This window comes from Pongo abelii, chromosome 4 (assembly GCF_028885655.2).
Source record: "Pongo abelii isolate AG06213 chromosome 4, NHGRI_mPonAbe1-v2.0_pri, whole genome shotgun sequence".
In the NCBI taxonomy this organism is placed as follows: Eukaryota; Metazoa; Chordata; class Mammalia; order Primates; family Hominidae; genus Pongo; species Pongo abelii.
In genome coordinates this window covers 79,949,587-79,962,371 of record NC_071989.2, presented here as the reverse complement: position 1 = coordinate 79,962,371, position 12,785 = coordinate 79,949,587, and the positions used below count along the sequence as shown (strand labels likewise).

The window sequence follows — 12,785 nt, the reverse complement described above, 5'->3', positions numbered from 1 at the left end:
TTAGTTTCCCTTTTTCTCATCATCCTTCTTCTTCTCCCAAATAATCACATGCAACCTAAAAATGAGGAAGAGGGCTTAGAGTGGACAAAACTGTGTGCCAGGTTCCCAAGTCAGATAACATGAATTCTGCAATGACATGTCTTGGCCACGTACACCCCTTTCGTGGGGCTGTGGGCCAGCTCTACATCTATTAACATGTACTAGGCCAACTTGCTTACTATCAAGGAATGTCTGGGAGTTCTTTCTAACCAATCCCTACCCCATATAGTTTCTCCTTATTTCTTCAAATAATTATATGCACTCCCCAAACCACTCCGTTAAATCCAGTGACTTTTGAGAGCTCCACAGCAGCTCAGAGCTGACCCTGTCTTCTTCGGACTCAGAGTCCACAGGTCAGGGAAAGATGTAGACAGCACATGCCATCAGGGAGAAGAGGGTCTCAGGGCAGGCTTCTCTTTGGCTCCTCCTACCATTGCTGGGGTTCTTTGCACTCCTCTGAGAGCTATGTACTATGTTACTTACAGCAACTATCATGCTCAAGTTCAGTAGTTCTCAACTGGGGTCAGTCTAATGCCTACAGAGGCATTTGGAAATAGGGAGGGTCTTTCTGGTTATCACAATTACTAAGGGGCACTTTTGGCATCTGGTGGCTGGGGGTGGGCAGGGATGTTAAAATTCTGCAATGCACAGAACAGTCTGGCATGACAAAAAATGGACCCCAAATAGCAATGCCATTGCCCCCATTGAGAAGGCCAGGGCCACCACTGTCTTCTTGCCATTGTCCCTCCATGCCCAGCACAGTGCCCATGCCTCCACGAAAGCTAAGTACAAATCTCATGAATGAATGCTCTCCTTGGTACCTTGCCATCTTTCAGCATGTCTACTCTTCCAGGGGAGCTGTCCTGCTTGCCTCTCATTTCTGGAACTGACTTCAAAAGTGGAGGCTTTATTCAGCTCTGTCTCATCTGTTTTCCATTCCTTTTTCCTTCCCTTATTCTCAAAATTTTCAAAATTTACCTTCTAAATTGATCAGTTATGATTTACCCTTTGAGTAAAAACTCAAAGACGTGGTTTTATAGAGTAATTTTAGGTAGGAGCTTTTATCTCCACAGTAGATGTAAACACTCCAAAAAGGTATTATGTTGATGGCCTAATTGACTAGGTTATTAAATGATTAAGTGATTTGGCCAAAGCAGCAACATTGGCCCTGTTGACTTCCCTCCTCTGACCCTTGAAGCTACTCTTGAAGCCTGGAACTTGTGGAGGAAGGGAAGGGAGTCTTAAGGAGTCAGCAAGGAAGAAGCTCAAGCTGAAGCTCTAACCTCTTCATCATTCCTGCTGAAATGTCAGAAAAGCTGGTACTAAGCAGTTCAAGGACTGCAGCTCTCTCCAGACAGATGACCTGCTAGAAGAGTTAGAAAGGTGTCCCCATGAGATGCCTGTATCCTGATTCCAGTTAAGTGATAGCAGCATGATGCTGCTGCATTGTGGAGCTTTATCTGTGGTTGGAAATTTTCAGAGGTCATGGGTTTTACTTTCTGGCTGATTCCCTTGAGAAGACCCTTAGCTCTTTTTTTCTTGTAAATTTCAGAGAGAAGGTTCTCTTCCCATGGTGGGAACTCCCAACCCTGCTCCATTCAGGGGCTCTCCCATTTTCTTAAAGGGTATTAGGGAATACTTTTAAAGGTCTTAAAACAAAGTTCATTCTCATTCTTCTCAAACTGAAAACAACTTTCTGAAGGGTAGCAAAGCTCAGGGCTGGTAAGCGTGGGCTGGGAAAAATCATGGAGTGGAGAAATTTGGTAAGAGGGGAAAGAACAAACATTTACTTAGCACTTGCCATGTGCCATGCACATTACCTATTAGGTACATTATTTAATCTTCCTCCAGTTCCATGAAGAAATATATTAGTCAGGATGGACGAGGTTATGCTCCAATAACAAACAACCCCTAAATCTCCCGGCTTTAAAAAAAAAAGAAAGAAAACAAGAATATATGTCTTACTTGTATTACATATCCACTATATAAATCCAGGTCATCTTACCTTTAGGCCCTAGACTGACAGAGTAACTGTTATCTGAAATGTTTCAGGTTGCTGTGGCAGAGAAACAGAAAATAATATGAAATTGTGGACTATTTCTTTTTTTTTCTTAATTTCTTTTTTGAGATGGGGTCTTGTTGTGTTGCTTAGGCTGGTCTTGAGCTCCTGCGCTCAAGTGATCCACCCACCTTGGCCTCCCAAAGGGCTGGGATTACAGGCATGAGCCACCACATCTGGCCAGAATTGTGGGCTATTTCTTAAAGATTCAAGGAAATGACACATGTCATTTGTGCTCATGTGCTCACATTTTATTATCCAAAGCAAGTCATGTGCCATGCCCGCCTATAAAGGGATAGGAAAATGCAATACAACCATGTGCCCAAAAGAAGTGCTAGAAATATTTCATGAATAAAGTATTATTGTCTCCGTTTTATAGCTGAGGAACTGAGGCTTAGGGAAGTTAGGAAGTGATGGAGCTGGCTTTCAAGGCCAGGTTTTGTGATGTCAGCTTCTGAGCTCTTTGCTCTCCTATAGTGGGTGCATTTCACAAGCATGTTCCATACACAGTACCCAACCTCTTCTCCAAATGCGGTTGCAGGGCTAAAGTGTTCTTGGGGCTTAAGGGGGTATGCACATGCCCCAGATGTGGACAGGTTAAAGCAAAATCTAAATCACTGTGGCTCAGCTATTATTTCATTTTACCCACTTCAGTTCTCCTTCAAGGGATTCAACACATTCGATTTGAAATCATATGAAAAGAAGTGGTATCTTTGAACACATGCTAGATTTTTCTTTTAATCCTAGTCTCTAGTGTCATAGATTTCCTTGCTTATTACTTTTATTTGTTAAATAATAAGAGAAGAGTTGCTCTGCTCTTACTTTGGTAAGGCTGCTGCCTGGTGGATGTTCATAATCCAGGGAAAAGAATGTTCCCAAATTCCCTCTATTTCTTTCACCCAAAACAGTCTCCAGGAAAAAAAAAAAAAAAAATCTTTGTTCAAAGGAGCAATAAAATAACAATATTGAAAGACTGATTCCACCAGCCCTTAGAAAATCAATTCCAGCATTTCTTCCTCCTGGAACCCAGAGGAAGCACCCTGTTATGTAAGTTCTTTTTTTTCTTTTTTTTTCTTTCAGATGGGGTCTCACTCCGTTGTTACCCAGGCTGGAGTGCAATGGCGCAATCTTGGCTCACTTCAACCTCTGCCTCCTGGGTTCAGGCGATTCTCTCCCCTCAGCCTCCCCAGTAGCTGGGACTATAGGCGTGCATGACCACGCCTGGCTAATTTTTTTGTATTTTTAGTAGAGAAGGGATTTCACCATGTTGGCCAGGCTGGTCTCGAACTCCTGACCTCAAGTGATCCAGCCACCTCAGCTTCCCCAAGCACTGGGATTACAGCTGTGAGCCACCACACCCAGTACCCTGTTATGTCAGTTCTTCTCAGACTTTCCTATTTCTAATGGGGGAGAAAAATATGAAGAAGAAATCCTAAGCAGTCTGCCACAGGTAGAATTTCAGACTTTAACCTGTCCTGGTATTTTGCATTTTGCAAAATACCCATATTTGTCCATTACTACATAGGCCAAAAGATACACTAACTTATTCTGTGGTTTCCACCACACCTAGGAACTTGAGCTTACGCCTTCGCCATCTTTTAACAGCAATATGCTTATCATCTGAAAGTGGGTCCCTGAGGGAGAGGGACAAGGGTTGCTGTCAGGCTACGGGCATGGTAGTTGCCCCTTGGCAGCTAGAGTATCCCAGAGGACAAAGAGGATGAAGGAAAAGAGGAGGAGGGAGAGAGAGGGGGAGAAGAAGGACTGTGAAATGATATCAGAAGACTAGGAAGAACCCCAAATATGGCCTAAAAAAGCACATGGAAACGACTTGGAATCAAATTACTGAAAACATAGTTGTTAGGGAACTACATTTTTTATTCATTATATTTTTCTGATTCATTAAAAAAGACAAAGTACTTTGTTCAGAGCAAAGCAGGTTTTAGCCTGAGGCAAATTGTTTAACCTTGCTGGGGTCCAATCCATAAAGCTCGAGCTCAAGCACTGCTCAGCCTAATGAGGTGTAAAGTTTGCAAAACTCTTTGAAGACAGAGAGCTCAATTTGAGTATTATGCATTATTGAATAAAATGCCAGTTTAGGAAGGAAACTCTCCGGTAGCATTATATATGCCTTAACTGGTAGCCAACCAGAAGAGCTGGTTGTTGAAGCTTCATGACAGAAAGAACCTAACTATTGATCACTTAAAATGGAAAATAAGAATCCGGGCGTAATGGCTCATGCCTGTAATCCCAGCACTTTGGGAGGCCAAGGCAGGTGGATCACGAGGTCAGGAGTTCAAGACCAGTCTGGCCAACATGGTGAAACCCCATCACTACCAAAATACAAAAAGTAGCCAGGCGTGGTGACAGGCGCCTGTAATCCCAGCTACTCAGGAGGCTGAGGCAGGAAAATCACTTGAACCCGGGATGCAGAGGTTGCAGTGAGCCCAGATCAGAGGCCATTGCACTCCAGCCTGGGTGACAGAGCGACTCCATCTAAAAAAAAAAAAAAAAAAAAAGGAAAATAAAAGAACAAAGAAATAAGCCAGGCAGTAGCAAATGGCATGCACCATTACAGCATTGGCTTGATTCAGAGACAGATTCCTGAGCTAAAGAAGGCCTCATTTACTGGAATGGAAAAATATAAGGCCAGGAAATTGCTCAGAGGTCTCCTGTCTTTTCCTGTACACATGGGATGCACTATGTGTTGGCTACTGTTTTGGATCAGAATCTCAGTTTTAGAAATAGCCCAAGTCTGTCCTTGGGAAGGGAGAGAATGTTGTGGTATGTTTGTGTGTGGTGGTGTAGGACAGAGGAGGTACAGAGGATGTTGGGAGGAGCCAGTTAGACCCTCCCTGAATCCAGACTGTTCCCTTGGGCCTCACAGTCATCAGAACTGAGCTGTAAGATTGGGCAGCCAATCTGAGTGCAAGGAGCCTCCAAGTCTCCTGAACTAGCACCAAGGTAGAGCTGAGTTGGTCTCACTGACAGCACAGGCCAGTTCTGCATGTTCAAGCCCCATGGCTGGTCTCAAGTCTGCCTATTTTTCAGGTGCATAGGCTAAGCTTTAGTCTCACAGTCAACAGATATTTACCAGGCAACAACCTCCCACGAAACATTATTTTAGGCAGTAGGAATATATAAGGAAACAAAAGACAAACATTCCTGTGTACACAGAGTTGCATTCTAGTGGAGGAAAATGAACAACGAATAAAGTAAGGTACACAGTGTGTTAGAAGATATGGAGAAAAATTAAGTCAGGAAGGAGAGAGAATACGGAGTGCTTGGCAGCCAGAGTTCGGGTGGCCTCACTTCAGACACGGTATTGAGCAAAAACTTGAAGGAAGCAAAAAAGACATGTGGGTATCTGGGGGAAGAGCTGTCCAGGCAGAAAGAACAGCAAGTGAAAGGCCCTGGGGTGAGAGAATGCCTGGTGTGTGCCAGGAACAACCAGCGGCTGGAGAGCAGGAGTGGAAGAAGCAAGTGAGCGGGTGGTAGGGCATAAGGTCATAGGAGTAACAGGGAGAAACTTCATGTAGAGACTTGTAGGCCACGGCGTGGACTGTGGCTTTTACTCTGAAATAGATGGAAAATCACTAGAGAGTTTTGAGCAGGGGAATGACAAGATCTGATTTACATTTTAATAGAACCTGCCTGACTATTGTGTTGAGCAGACAGGAGCCCAAGGGAGAAGACAGGAGAAGAGTCAGGAGGCTGTTACAATGATCCTGGAACGAACCTCTGGCGGCCTGACCAGGATAGAGGCAGTGGAAGTGGTGAGAAGTGCTTGGATTCTGGACAGACATTGAAAATGGAGCCCATAGGATTTGCTAATTCATATACCAGTTTACTCAGGTGGCCTGTCCAAGAACACATTAGTGAACTGGGAAGAGGTAATAAAGAAGGAAGAGACACAGCGAGAGCAGGCGGGATTCCAGTTGTTCTTCCTTTGTTCCTTTCTTTAACTGAGGGTCTGTTATGGGGCAGGCACAATAGTGACTGTGAACTAACAGGATCCCTGACCTCATGGAGCAAACAGTATGGAGAGAGTCAGACATTAAGTGAATAATCACACAAATCTATGTAAAATGACCACTCTAACATATGCTGAGTGTCGATGTTGAAAAATATTTTTTCCACATTTAATCAAGAGAATACAATAATTACTAAATATTTTTTAATTTTTTTTACTAAATTTTTGAAATCTAGTGTGCATTTTACATGTACAGCATACCTCTATCCAGGTTAACTGAATTTGATGTCCTCAAAAGCCACATGTGGCTAATGAGTACTGAATTATACAGCACAGCTCTAAACCGTCAAGCCACACACATTTTAAAGTCATGAACAAAGCACTGGAAATATAGGTCCTTCTATGGTAATTTAAAAAGTAGGTAAGACCTTAAACAGAGCCTCCTGCATTTTAAAATTGAATACTTTGTCATTAATTAGCCATGTGCATTTGGGGACATCAGCTTACTATCCTGTGCCTCAGTCTACAATAAGGACGTGTGATGGGGCTGGGTAATGGGTACTTACCCTTTCAGTCTTAGTGATCATTGACTCTGGATAAGGAAGTCCAAATAGTTTTTCCTTCTCTTGTCGTCGCTCCTGAAGAGATCTTTCCTTTCAACCTTAACTCTTCTGTGATATCTGAAAGGTGGAATTTGACTAGTTCAATAGTGAACTGACAAAACTCCAAAATGGCCTTCATTCCAAAGCAAAAAAGTTGAATTTTTCTAAAGAAATTTGAATACTGACTATTTAAATGATTAATGAAACTATTGAGTTTTAGGTATAATATACTATTGCGGCTAAGTTTTAAGAAAAAGTCCCCATGTTTAAGAGATACATTCTGAAATATTTATAGATGAAATAATATGATGTCATGGATCTGCTTCAAAAGCATCCCAATCAGAAGGTGGGGAAGTGAGTGAGGTATAGATGAAATGAGATTGGTCATGAATTGAAACTAAGTATAAGGACAGATATTATTCTGTCTACTTTCATAGTTTGAACTTTTCCATAATAAAAAGTTTTTTTTTAATTAGATCTTCAGACTTTCTTAGATTTTAAACTTGCCCCTTAAATGCTGTGTATCCCTCATGGTACAGATGAAAAAACCTGCTTGAGGGCTGGGAGCACATGATTCTTACTTAATACTCCAGTGGGATGAAGCCCCGGGCCCATCACTCCCATCACAGTTTAAATATCTCTGGCAGTTTTAGTGGTAACACAACTTTGTTCTCTCATCCTTCCCCTTGGTACAGTTTAGGATCAATATTTAGAAGTGAAAGGCTGTCTCCCCTGTGATTCAAGGAGAGCCCCAAACTCTGCCAGAGCCACACAGGTGTCCAGGGAGCATGGCGATATATCACTGGTTTGTACAAAATACACTGAAAATCTAGAAAGGTGCAGATGCTTGGCTCACAGGCACAAAGAATGTTGCTTCTTCTCATATTGTGGAAGCCACATGCCACAGAGACAGGTAGGGGCTATCTGAGGAAGGATCTCAGAGGGAATGTGACCTCAAAGGCCAGGAAGCCAGCATCTGGGACCCACCACAGGGGTGGGTATAGGTCTCTTGTTACCCTGGGTTGCCTGGGCATTATCTAAATGTCTGGCATAATGCTCTAAGTTCAGTGTGAGCTTTCTTGTCTCCACCTGTTCACTTTACCCTCTCAAACATCATGATAGAGGATGAAGAAGCTGGACCTCACCTCTGAGTCACTATCCAAGACATTGTGAGGGGCTGAATGGTAAATGGAGAGCACAGGACAACCTTGCAGGATTGACACCTTCAGGTACCTTTGCCTGACCAGCATGGATCTTCTAGCTTTGACACCACTGGATGCCTGACTTCTCACCATGAATTACAGCAGGCACTCATTTTTACTTCCAAAGGAAGACTACTGCTAATTTCTTTAAAACAGCATCTACAAAGAAAGAGAACAGGACTCAGTCTGGGAATGTTTTCCTTTTGCATTTTCATCAGCCAAAAAAGTATTGAGTTTAGGGTACTAACATACGGTGCAAATGTTAATTTTAAGGGAAATTTGGCACACTCAGCATGCTAAGCTTGTGCTACTTTCTACACATGTGATACTTGGCTTCAGTGGTGGCAATACAGTGCCAGATTTTCTTAAATGTCAGGCATTTTAAGATATGGTTTCTCAGAATTTAAAATCACACACACACACACACACACACACACACACACACACACACAAAATAGAAATGCGACTGTGATGTTTCTAAATAAAATAAATTTCACTCCCATCGGGAAACAAGGCAACAGCTCTCCGGAGCCTGTGGTGGACCATGGGTTGACTCTCAAACACCTGCACAGTGCTGTTTTAAGCTCTAAGCAATATATTGTAATCCCATAATACATTAACATGATGATAATCTGCAACATAGAATATTCAATCTTTAGGGCGCATAGATGGTTTCCCTTGAAGGTGTCCCCTGTCTGTTGAAAGAACTCACTTATGCTACCTAAATCAGAGAAGCAGGTGAGAATTATCCAGAGGAGTCCCAGAAAATGTCAGCATTTGGTAGTCCTTATTGTCAGAATAGTCTGATACTGAAATACATTGAGCCTGGAACCCTACACTTCTTCTTACTAAACTTCCCCTTGACTACTTTGGTTTATCAAGTTCATCCTAAGCACAGATCTGACTCTCTCAACTTCATTGGCTCATTACATGATCTTGAGGGATCTTTTCTAGGTTTTCACCCACATCACAGGTAAAACATTCATTTCAAGACTGTTTTGTCTCTACTTATGAGTCCGAGTCCAGATTTCTAGTTATTTTCATACTCCTGGAAGAGCAAGAAACCTAATGGTGTACTTCCCAATGGACTGATGAAACAGTGCAGGGGAGGAGGAAATTGAGAATGATACAAACTTTACACGGACCAGGATAGAGTCAAAGTCATCCAGCGGGAAGGAATATATGAACTGAGATTCCTGACACTTGGACTCTAGAACTTTAAAACTCTCATATCTTGCCCATGCCTCTATCAGATGAATGAAACCTGAACTAGAGGATATCAGAAACCCTTTTCCTTGAGCTAAACATTCTATAAGTAATTCTCTTCACCTCAGGGATTTTGGGGGAACTAAATGTACTAATGGGTATGAACATTTTTGAAAGAATTGAGAGTTATCTCAGTGTAAGTTAGCACGACGTCATGAAATAATTATCTCAATAAACCTAGAATTGTTTCTTATTCTTATTATAATGTTGGGTCAAATGTAGGAGCTTACTTAATGTCAGGTGGAAAATAAAAGGAGTCATAGAAGACAAAAAGATACATTTATAGAAATGAGTAATATAAGTATAAATTAGGTTGACCTTTTGGGAAAACAATTTAGCAATATGTATTAAGACCTGAAAATTAATATACTTTCACTTTGTAATTCTATTTCTAGAGAATCTAATCTAAGGAAATGATAGAGATGTAACAAGGATTTATGAACAAAGTTGTCTACCGCAGTGCTATTTGTCTAGTGCATAGAGATATATAATAAGTAGTGCTGTAAAAGAAAATATATTCATGCATAGTAAAAGACTTGAAAGAAACAGACCAAAATATTAACACAGTAACGCTTGGTGGTAGTATTATTGATTATTTTAATTTTCTCTTAGATATTTCAGCCTTCTATTTACAATGGTAATAAATTATACTATTTAAAGGTCATTAAAAATAAATTACATAGAATTGTTCACCTTAATCTAATTCGGGTACTAACACATTTTGTCTTTTAATATATCTGATCAGTAGCCAGCTTATCTCAACAGCTTTCAGGACTTTCTTCTGTTCTTTGCTAACCATGAGGCTGCACGGGCTTTTTATTACGGCTATTATTTGCCAATAGCCCTCTAACACCCAGAGAGCTGAGTCACCTGTCCGTTTTAGGGTGTCCACACATGGTGTTCCTTCCGTCCTTCAATATTCCTTGCACTCTTTCTCCACATGAAGTTCACAAGCTGTGAATTGGCCCAGGGCTCACTTCTTCGGCAATACGATATACAGGGGCTCTTTAAGTGTGGCTCGCTTAATCCTCCCTACGAAGCAGTCTTCACTCACGTTGAATTTTCCATTAATTTCTACACAACAGCTATTTACTCTGAGAACTCAAAGGTTTTAGAAACTATAGGCGATTCTGCAAACTCTAGATTGAATTTGCTTGTATTTTGTTGTTATTAAAAAGACTCAAATGAATTATCTCTTTCCAGGTGAGACCCTCAGTAGAAAGATGTTTTGTTATTTATTCACTCCATTATTTATTTATGCGTTCAAATTAGTTCTGTCTTCTTCAATCAGTATAACTGAAGATGAAAACTTGAAAGGTTCATTTCCCAAATGCCCATTAAATGTTATCTAATGTACTCCTTTTATAAGGAAGTTAGAGAAGGTTAGTGATAAAACAGAATCAACCTGTTACTCCACCAAGACAGGGGGATTGTGGGGAGGCATGGAGTACAGGAAGGGAGGGATATTGATTGAAATCCACCAGAACCAAGTCATTCCAAACCACTACAAGTCGAAAAGCTCCAAGGAACAGAAAATAAGTTATGGGAAAGCACTTAAAAGAACTCTTTCTTTTGCCAAACCTTCCAAGAAAATATTCTTTATGCAGAATCTTCTTCTAGATTCAGTCTGTGGCATCCAGTCTCTCAGAAGAGGCCCTTCAGTGCTTAATTGGCTTTCCCTCAGTACCTCAGCAATTTGTCACACAATTCTTATTCAATTTAGATCCAGCTATTTCTGCATACTTTCACGTTGATTTGGAAAATGTCCTTCACACTTTGGTTTTAGTCTCTACTCATGAAGTGTCATTTGCTTTAGGATGATTTAGTTTCATGAATGGATTTTTCTCATGCATGATTCTGCCGTAGATGAGCCTTGGACCGTGTATACCACATTCCAGCCATTGCTGCAAAACAAGACTTTGTGAGCCTGCTTGCATCTCCTCCTTAAATATATCTGTTTTTTCACCTTTTGTTCAAGTTCTCAGGTTGAAGTCTTGGTTATATTAGTATGTGTTGTTTTCACAAGTTTTAAACCTGAAATTCAGTCCAATCCCTGTCTCCAGTCTTATACCCTCCAGTCATCTAAGCTGTCTCAGGCAGGTGTGTGTTTATATAGAGATTACACATGCTTGTGCACACACACTCATGCAACTTAAATATGCCAGATATGATCCTGTATATTTTGTCTAAACATCTCTATTACTGGTGATTCTATGATAATTAGGAATCTGGTGTTACTTGAAACTAGCCCCCAAAAAAGTTTAAAAAAATTTGTCATTAGTATTGTTCTTCTACACTGCATTTTGGTGGTTGTTGACCAATTTTCCACTTTAAGTTGTCACTTTTGTGATTGATTTATAGAAGCTTTTAGACATTGGGTAACATTAATTATTTGTCATATGTTGAAAAAAAATTTTTTGGTTTGTCATTTCCTTTTAAATGTTATGTGATTTTTGACATACAGGATTTTTTTTATTTTTCTTTTTTTAATTTTTAATTTTTTAATTTTTTTAATAAATAGAAACAGTGTCTCCCTATGTTGCCCAGGCTGGTCTCAAACTTCTAGGCTCAAGCCATCCTCCTGCCTCGGACTCCCAAAGTGCTGGGATTACAGGTGTAAACCACCACACCAAGCCAGGATTTGTTTTCTTGTACAATCAGGCTATTCAACCTTCCTAGTTTCTGACTTTTAGCCAGAGGTTTAAAAAATCATAGGAGTAAGGCAGACTCACTAAAGCCATCTCTACCAATGAGTTGGAGCTTTGGACTTGGAATGAAGCTGGTACAATGTTTCCTGTTATAATGGTATTGTTGAAACAAATGGGCAAGGGCTAGGTCTGGGATAAAGGGCTGGATTTACACTCATCCTCAAGAGGAAGAGCCCATTTGAAACTAGAACAGAAGTAGGAGGAAAATCTCTTGGAGGAAAGCAGGGAGGGAGGCAGGGATGGTGATGAAACAAGTGTTTATAAGAGTCATTTATGTGAGTAGAAATTGAATGACTATTCTGTAACCTTTTCCAAGTTCCTGGGCTTTGGACTGATTTCAGGGGGTTTTTAGAGGCCAATGTCTTCCCAGACTTGAGCCGTCTGATGATTCAGTAGACAAAGTCCCCCTGGGGTGGGCAAACCCTTTCAATGGCCAGTTCCCTGGCAGGTACCACCACTTTACATTTGCAGAATATTTCCCCCCTTTGCAAAAATCTTTCACCTACTCTATCTTGCTTGATTATTACAGCAATCATGTAAAAAGAGTAGGATTACCAGGGTTTCCTTTTCTTTTCAAGGGGTAAAAATAAATAGAATCTCAAATTTAACTGACATTCCAAACTCAGTGATTGAGTTAAGCAAGGTGAGGTGTGCCATTCACTCTAAAGCAGCAGTGTGGACTAATGAAAGGTGTACAGGCAAAGAAATTGGGCACATTTGGGGTGGAATGCCAGCTCAGCCACTTACTCACTCCCTCACCTCAGGCAAGCCAGTTCCCTTCTATGCTTTGATTTCTCATCCATAAAATGGAATAATGGCACTGTGTTGCAGGATTGATGCAGGGATTAAATGATACAATACTCCCTTTCCTTCCATTATTCTATCTTTGTGGTTGTGTGTGTTTTTGTGTGCCAGCTTGAAACCTGCGTAGAAGGG

General features: G+C 41.0%; 1 protein-coding gene and 1 long non-coding RNA gene across 2 annotated transcripts in view; one reads left to right on the top strand and one right to left on the bottom strand.

Annotated features, from left to right (window-relative positions):
* The window catches only part of LOC129059283 (uncharacterized), a 93,613-nt gene that overhangs the window by 5,131 nt on the left and 75,697 nt on the right, over positions 1-12,785 (bottom strand). The window contains exons 4-5 of the long non-coding RNA XR_010140160.1: positions 7,819-8,034; positions 6,638-6,751 (exon numbers count right to left, since the gene is read on the bottom strand). This is a non-coding gene — a long non-coding RNA (uncharacterized LOC129059283). The remainder of the gene's footprint in view (positions 1-6,637; positions 6,752-7,818; positions 8,035-12,785) is intronic.
* ZNF366 (zinc finger protein 366) overlaps positions 1-12,785 on the top strand; it is a 67,266-nt gene that overhangs the window by 16,123 nt on the left and 38,358 nt on the right. The window lies entirely within an intron of this gene.